This window comes from Panthera uncia, assembly GCF_023721935.1.
Source record: "Panthera uncia isolate 11264 chromosome E2 unlocalized genomic scaffold, Puncia_PCG_1.0 HiC_scaffold_19, whole genome shotgun sequence".
Lineage (NCBI taxonomy): Eukaryota > Metazoa > Chordata > Mammalia > Carnivora > Felidae > Panthera > Panthera uncia.
In genome coordinates, this window is record NW_026057588.1 from 11,591,497 (window position 1) to 11,598,903 (window position 7,407).

Here is a 7,407-nt window from a genome sequence, read left to right on the forward strand (position 1 = left end):
GTCCATTTACACGCAGACTACTGCTTCAGACACAGATCTTGGAAATGAAGCTGAAAGATGGTAAGGGAACAGCATTCAATTTACCAAACTTAGATTTATACACCCTGGTATCCATCATTCATTGCGATCCTCTGTTCCTGGCCATGCTCTGGGCACTGGGGCTACAGAGGTGACTCCCTGGCCCAGAGGAGCTCTTAGTCTGATGCAAGGGAGGCAGACCCACACTCAGACAGCCACAAGTTATGATGGAGGGACATGCACATACAAAAGAAGACAGAGTTGGAGAGGGTGCCAGAGGAAGGAGAACCTGGTGACAGGTCTTAAAGCATGCCATATGGACAGAGAAAGGAACAGCATTCCAGGCAGAGGGATTAGCCAATGCAAAGATAGAGGACACAGAAGGAGAAGCAATCTCAGGAAAGGGTCCACAAACATTTGTAATTCGCTCTTCTGTGCTGGGTGATCCTGGTAAATCCTACACTTGAGAAGTTCTTGGTCTGATGGGGGACACAGGCTAGAGCCCAGGTGACTATAATCCCAGACAGATCAGAGCAGTATATAGGGGAGTGGTTGGGCTGGAAGGGCTAGCAGATAAAGAAGAAACCTCTGATTGAGGGTTGAAGCTATGGAGCATCAGAGCGGCTTTATAAAGGACAGAAGGTGTGCTGGGTCCTGAAGGTGAGTAGAAGGTCATCGTATGGACAGAGTAGGGAACATTCCAGGCAGAGACCAGCCCATGCCAAGCCCTCAGGAAATACTTGTTAAATTGCAAGAAGACAGCAGGACAAACGCAGGAGCAAGTAAGACACAGAGGCAGCTGCAGGGAGGGAGAGTCAGCAAACATTTATAATCTATGCCGTGCTGGGTGATGCCAGGGACCCAGCAATGAGTCAGACCCAACCCTGCCCTCCTGGTCTGGAAGGAGACAGTGAAAAACCTGGAGGCTCACGATTGGTAAAGCATGAGGTGTGAGGGTGTAAGGGAGCTCCAAAGGGGAAGACCAGGGAAGGCTGATAGGAATTAGTCTCCTAGAAGACATCTAAATAACTAGTAGGGATTGGCAAAGGAGCAGGAGGAAAGGCATTCCAGGTAAGGACAGTATTCATAAAGGCTTGGTCCGTGTATACAGTGTGAGGAAGGGAGGTGAGGATGAAGAGGGTGGCAGGGTCCCTGGAGGGCCTAAAATAGCAGGTGAGGATAACATTTCTGAACTTTTCCCTACAACCAGTGGGGATCCGTGGAAGGGCACAGATCAGGGGAATGGCATGGTGGAAGCCAGATGATGGGGAGCTCTCCCTGTGACCATGCAGGGGGCAGACCAGGAGGGATGGGAGATGAGGAGGGAGGCTGGTCTCTCGTTCTTGGTCTCTAGGGCCAGGGTCCACTTAGTGTTGAAGGGCTGGAGGGAGAAGGAGAGACTAAGAAAGCACAGTGCGTGAGGGCTGTGGGTTAGGAGGAGCAAAGTTCCTTATAAGTGGGGAGGGTGATTTCCTCTGGAAGCTGGGAAGAGAATGTGTCATAAAGGAATGCACAGAAAGATTCTGGGGAGTAGCAATATTCTCCCTGAGAGTCCATGGTGATTTCATGGGGGTTCACAATATAATTATTTGTCCAAAATATACCTCTGAATGTTATGTACTTTCTGCACATATGGTATTTTCATACAAAAAAAAAATTAATGCCAACAGCAAAGTTAAAGCTAGATTCCAGGTCTTTGGACTTCCACATTGTGGCTTTTCAATCTTTGGTGGTGGAGGTCAGAATAGGGGCTATCCCTGGTGTATCAGTTGGGACAGAGTACACAAGAACCCAGTGTGGCAATGGAGGTGCCCTATGGCTTGATCAAGGTGGTGGTCACACGTGTCTATACACAGGTAGAGTTGCATCAATCTGTACACTTAAGATTTGCAAACCTTACGACATGTAAACCATACCTGAATGAAAAGAAACAAAATTGAAAATACGACATATAATTAAATGATATCATGTCTGGGATTTGCATTAAAATAATAGAGGAAGTGAGGAAGTGGGCGGAGGCAAAGGTGAAATGCAATTAGCCATGAGCCGGTAGTTAAGTGGGTACACTGCAGTTTACTATACCCTTCTTTTCGCTTCTGTATGTTTGAAGTTTTCTAAAATAAAAAGTATATATATGAATGTATGTATACATGAATAGATAAGCAGATAAACAGTTAGGACAAATACCTAGTGAACTCGCAGTGACCCAGGCACTCCCTCCTTTGGGAACTCAGATGTCTGCCTTCTCTCAGTGATCCAGATGTCCCGGTGCCTAGATCCACCACACACACACATCACTCCTTTCCCAAGATTCCCCTGACCTCTTCCGCTTAATGGAAGGGAGAGCCCTAATCAGCACCAAGGACAGATCCAGAAGATTGGGTCTCAGAACCACAGACAGCAACTCAACTAATGGGGCAGGGGGAGGGACAGGGGAATGAAGAAATGACGTCCTTCCCATCTCCAAGATGGTGTGGCACAGGGTAAGAGGGTAGAGTATAAGGAGAACCAATCAGTACCATTGAATAAGAGCATTCCTTCACAAATATCCATTAAGCACCTCCTATTGCCAGACACTGTTCTGAAACTGAGGATGGCAAGATCCCTGTCCTAAACAATTAGACAAATAAGAAAACAGGATTATTTAGATAGTCCTAAGTGCCATGAAGACATAGAAATTAAATAGGATACCGTATTCTTTATGGAGCAGGAGGAGACCATTTTTGAAGAGATGGTCAAGAAAGATGCTATATTTGAGCAAAGAACTGAATGAAGTGAAAGAATGATTCATGAGGAGATTGGAGGGCAAAACATTCAGGCAGAGGGATAAGCAAGTGTCAAGATCCTGAAGCAGGAAAGAGCTTGGCAGGTTTGAGGATCAGCAGGAAGGCCAATGTAGTAGAGCAAAGTAAATGGAGAGAAGGTGACAGGAAGAGTATTGGCAAGATAGGAATAGACATACAGAGAGAAAGAGAGAGGAAAAAAGTATTAGAGATAGAGATTGAAAGAGTCAAGGAAGACCCAGAGGTGAAAAGAGAAGCAAAATGATACTATCTGCAATTTATAAAGTGCAATTTCCATTATCTACTCCATTATACACACACACACACACACAGAGTTGATCCTTAAATAACATGGGTTTGAACTGTGCAGACTTGCTCATACACAGATATTTTTTCAACAAATACAGTACAGTACTATAAATGTATCTTCTCTTCCTCATGATTTTCTTAACATTTTCTTTTCTCTAGCTTACTTTATTGTAAGAATACAGTATATAATACATATAACATACAAAATATGCGTTAATCAGCTGCTTATGTTATCAGTAAGGCTTCCAGTCAACAATAGGCTATTAGTAGTTAAGTTTGGGGGGAGTCAAAAGTTATACGTGTTTGTCTGGGGGGCAGCTGGGTGGCTCAGTCCGTTAAGCGTCCAACTCTTGGTTTCAGCTCAGGTCATGATCTCACAGTTTCTCGAATTCAAGCCCCGTGGTGGGTTCTGCGCTGAAAGTGCAGAGACCGTTTGGGATTCTCTCTCTCTCCCTCTCTCCCTGCCCATCCCTCACTCGAGCTGTAGAAATAAATAAACTTTAAAAAAGTTTACATGTGGATTTTTCAGCTGTGTGAGGGGTCCGCACCTCTAACCCCTCATTCTTCAAGGGTCGACTATATACATATTGATATGTATACATGTATTTTTTTTTATCATGGGAAACTTCAAACCTGAAACTGAACAAAAGAGTATGATATTTATTGTTATTATTGGGTAACAAATCACTACAAAATTTAGTGTTTTAAAACGAAAAGTATATTATTTCTCCCTACCCTGAGGGTTCACTGCATTTCTGCTTGTCCCTCCAGAGGTCACTCATGCAGCTGCATTCACTTGGGGCTAGTCTGGGGCTATTGGCCAGGCTGCCTTGATTCCCTCCTGCATGGCCTCTCCAGGGGCTTCCTCACAGCATGTTAGTCTTAGAGTTCGAAGAGAACAAAAGCAGAAGCTTCTTGTTCTCTAAACAACTGGACCTCAAGCTGGCCCACCATCATTTCTGCAACAAACAAGTCACAAGCCAGCCAGCTTGAGGCCACATGGCAGCACAGATGGGAGGAAACACTGGCAGCCAGTTTAGAGACAATGTACCCCAGGTGCTTAACATATACCAGGTCCTGTGTTGAGGACTCTGGATATTCACCTGATTCTCAAGCAAGCCTGTGACATGGGTATCATCCCCCACTTTGCAGGACATAACAGCTAAGGATAGCAGAGCTAGACAGACGTGAACACAGGTCTGTTGCTAACCCAGGCTATATGTGTGTTATATTCCACACAAAAATAGGGGCCACGGCAAGGTTTGAACCAAGGTCTGTGAACTCCCAGATAATGAGATACAATTAATTATATAATATTTATAATTTGATATATATACATATAAATATATATATAATTTAACATAGTTTTTAATTTGTCTGGAACAGAGATATATAAGGGATAAAATAAACAAAAAAAGAGAAAGAAAAAGGAGAAAAGAAGAAGGCATGCACTTGGAGACAAAGATCAGGAGATAGAAACTAAACAGCAAGGCCAGTGAGATACAGAGAGAGAAGCAAAGAGAGAGACACAGTGAGGGAGATTAACGCAGCCACAAAACTTCCTTAATCTGGAAGCAACATGAGGGCAGGAATTGTGCCTGTTTTTCTTAACTGACTGAGCCACCCAGTGGGGGGCTCGGGGGGGGGGAGGAGGGGCAGAGAGAGAAGAGAGAGAATCCCGAGCAGATTTCCCCAAGTCACCTCAGAGCCCGAGGCAAGGAAGAGGGACTGGAACTCACAAACCGTGAAATCATGACTTGAACCAATATCAAGAGCAGGACGCTTAACCAACTGAGCCACCCAGGCACCCCTTGTCTGCTTTGTTTTTACTTCACCCTCAACACTTAGAGGCACTCAGTAGGTGTTCAATATATGTTGACTGGAAACTAGTCTGGACAAGTAGATGCCTGCAGTTCCCAAAGACACCACTAGGTGGCGGTATCTCATGCCCTGAAGCCTGCAAACGCCTAGTTCAAAAAGAACAGCAGTGGAGGATTTGCCTCCACAAGCCTCTGACTTTCTTGAAGGATGTCTTCCTCCCGGCCCGGCCCCGCCTTTCCCTGCACAAGCCCGGGGCGACGAGTGACCTTTCCGCCTGAGACACCCTCTTCTTCACTCCCCTCCACCACCCTGCCCAGTTAAACAACTCTTTGTCCTTAGCCCCTTCCGGCTGGGCCCCAAGGCACCTGGGTCCTTTCCAGGCCCGGAGATGGGGCTGGGACGAAGGTGGGGCAGCTGGGACAAGGCCAAGGAAAAGTCCCAGGGACTTTGGAATCAGTTCTTCTAGCCTTCCTGGACCAGGAGTATATGATCCAACCCCTTCCTCCCTCACACCCCAGTCTAGGCCCCCAGCCCCTCCCCCCTCAGACCCAGAAGTCCAGCCCCCAGCCCCTCCTCCCTCAGACCCAGAGGTCCAGGCCCCCAGCCCTTTCTCCCTCAGACCCAGGAGTCCAGGCCCCCAGCCCCTCTTCCCTCAGACCCAGGAGTCCTGCCCCCAGCCCCTCCCCCCTCAGACCCAGAAGTCCAGCCCCCAGCCCCTCCTCCCTCAGACCCAGGAGTCAGGCCCCCAGCCCCTCCTCCCTCAGACCCAGGAGTCCAGGCCCCCAGCCCCTCTTCCCTCAGACCCAGGAGTCCAGGCCCCCAGCCCCTCCTCCCTCAGACCCAGAGGTCCAGGCCCCCAGCCCCTCCTCCCTCAGACCCAGATGTCCAGGCTCCCAGCCCTTCCTCCCTCAGACCCAGCCTCCAGTCCTGCACCCGCTCCTCCCTCAGACCCAGGAGTCCAGACCCCCAGACCCCGCCTCCTTCAGACCCAAGAGTCCAGGCCTCTAGTCCCCGCCTCCCTCAGACCCAGACTCCAGCCCTGCACCCCCTCCTCCCTCAGACCCAGGGTTCCAGGCCCCAGCCCCTCCTCCCTCAGACCCAGGAGTCCAGACCCCCAGTCCCCGCCTCCTTCAGACCCAGGAGTCCAGGCCCCCAGCCCCTCCTCCCTCAGACCCAGGAGTCCAGGCCCCCAGACCTCTCCTCCCCTCAAAGTCCCAATCAGCAGCCCCACCCCCTCCTCTGAGGTGGGCAACCTAGGCAGGGAGGTCCTCTGGTATTCCTCCTCCCTCTCTTTTACAGAGACCCCTCTCCCTCTCCACTCCCCCCTTCAGGGTTGGGACCGAGGGCTGAGTCACAGGAAGCTCTGGGGCCCTGAGTCACCCCCACCCCCCGGCTCAGCCCCTCCCTGGGCTGGAGGGAGCTGGCTCTGGAGCCGTGTGTCCTACCGACTGACCCCCACATCCCAGAACTTCCGTTCAGAGGCAAGTGCCTTTCCCACTGTGACCTCATTGTTGCCCACCCTGGCCTCTCCCGAGGCCAGCCTTTGCTCCGTTTTTCTGTCTGAGTTGGTCTCTTTGGAGACAAAACTTCTGTCTGCTCTAACTTCCACGTCTTGATCCCAGCTTCTGCTTTCCCCTCACCGCCACATCTCCTCTCTCCATCTCTTTGATTTTTTTTCAAATTCTCCCCTCTCCATCTGTCTCCCTCTCTTGGATTGTTCCCCCTACCCCATTAGTTTTCACTAAGGTCTGCACTGAGGCACGGCTGTGCAGGGGCCGGGGCTGGAGGTCTCGTTTCCATGGCCTCTGACCCGGGCAGCCGCGGCCTCTGCCTCTGGCCTCTTGGCCCTGAGTGGGCCTGGGTGGAACTAGAAAGGGCAAGGCTGTCCCCCAGCTGTGCTGGTGGATAGAGGAGACCAACCGAGGCAGAGACAAGCATGGAGAGGCCCAGAGGGAGAGGCAGAGCCAGAGACAGAGAGACAGAGAGAAAGCCAAAGGGAGGTCTGGAGGCAGGGAGACAGTGAGACAGAGAAACTGAGTCACAGACAGAGACAGAGAGACCTAGGGTCAGCAAGAGACAGGGACATGGAGAGAGAGCACAGACAGAGATGGAGACAGAGAGACAGTGACAGGAGACAGAATGAAAGAAACACCCGAGGGGCACGAAGAGGCCGAGAGACAGAGCCAGAGAGAGAGAAATGGAAACAGGCAAATGAACAGAGAGTCGGAGATACTTAGACTTGAGACAGAGCCCCAAGACATAGAGATGAAGGCATAGAGGAGAGAACAACAGAGACAGGGAAAGGCAGAGACCAAGGCAAGGCAGGACCTGGAGGCTCCCAGAGCAGGAGAGGCTGAGGGAGGGGCCCGAGGTGAGGCCTAGGAACCAGAGAGGGAGGACAAGAGGCGCAGAGAGACCCGGGTCAGGCCACAAGGGTGGCGGCTAGCGGCGGGGGGGGGGGGGGGGGGGGGGGGGG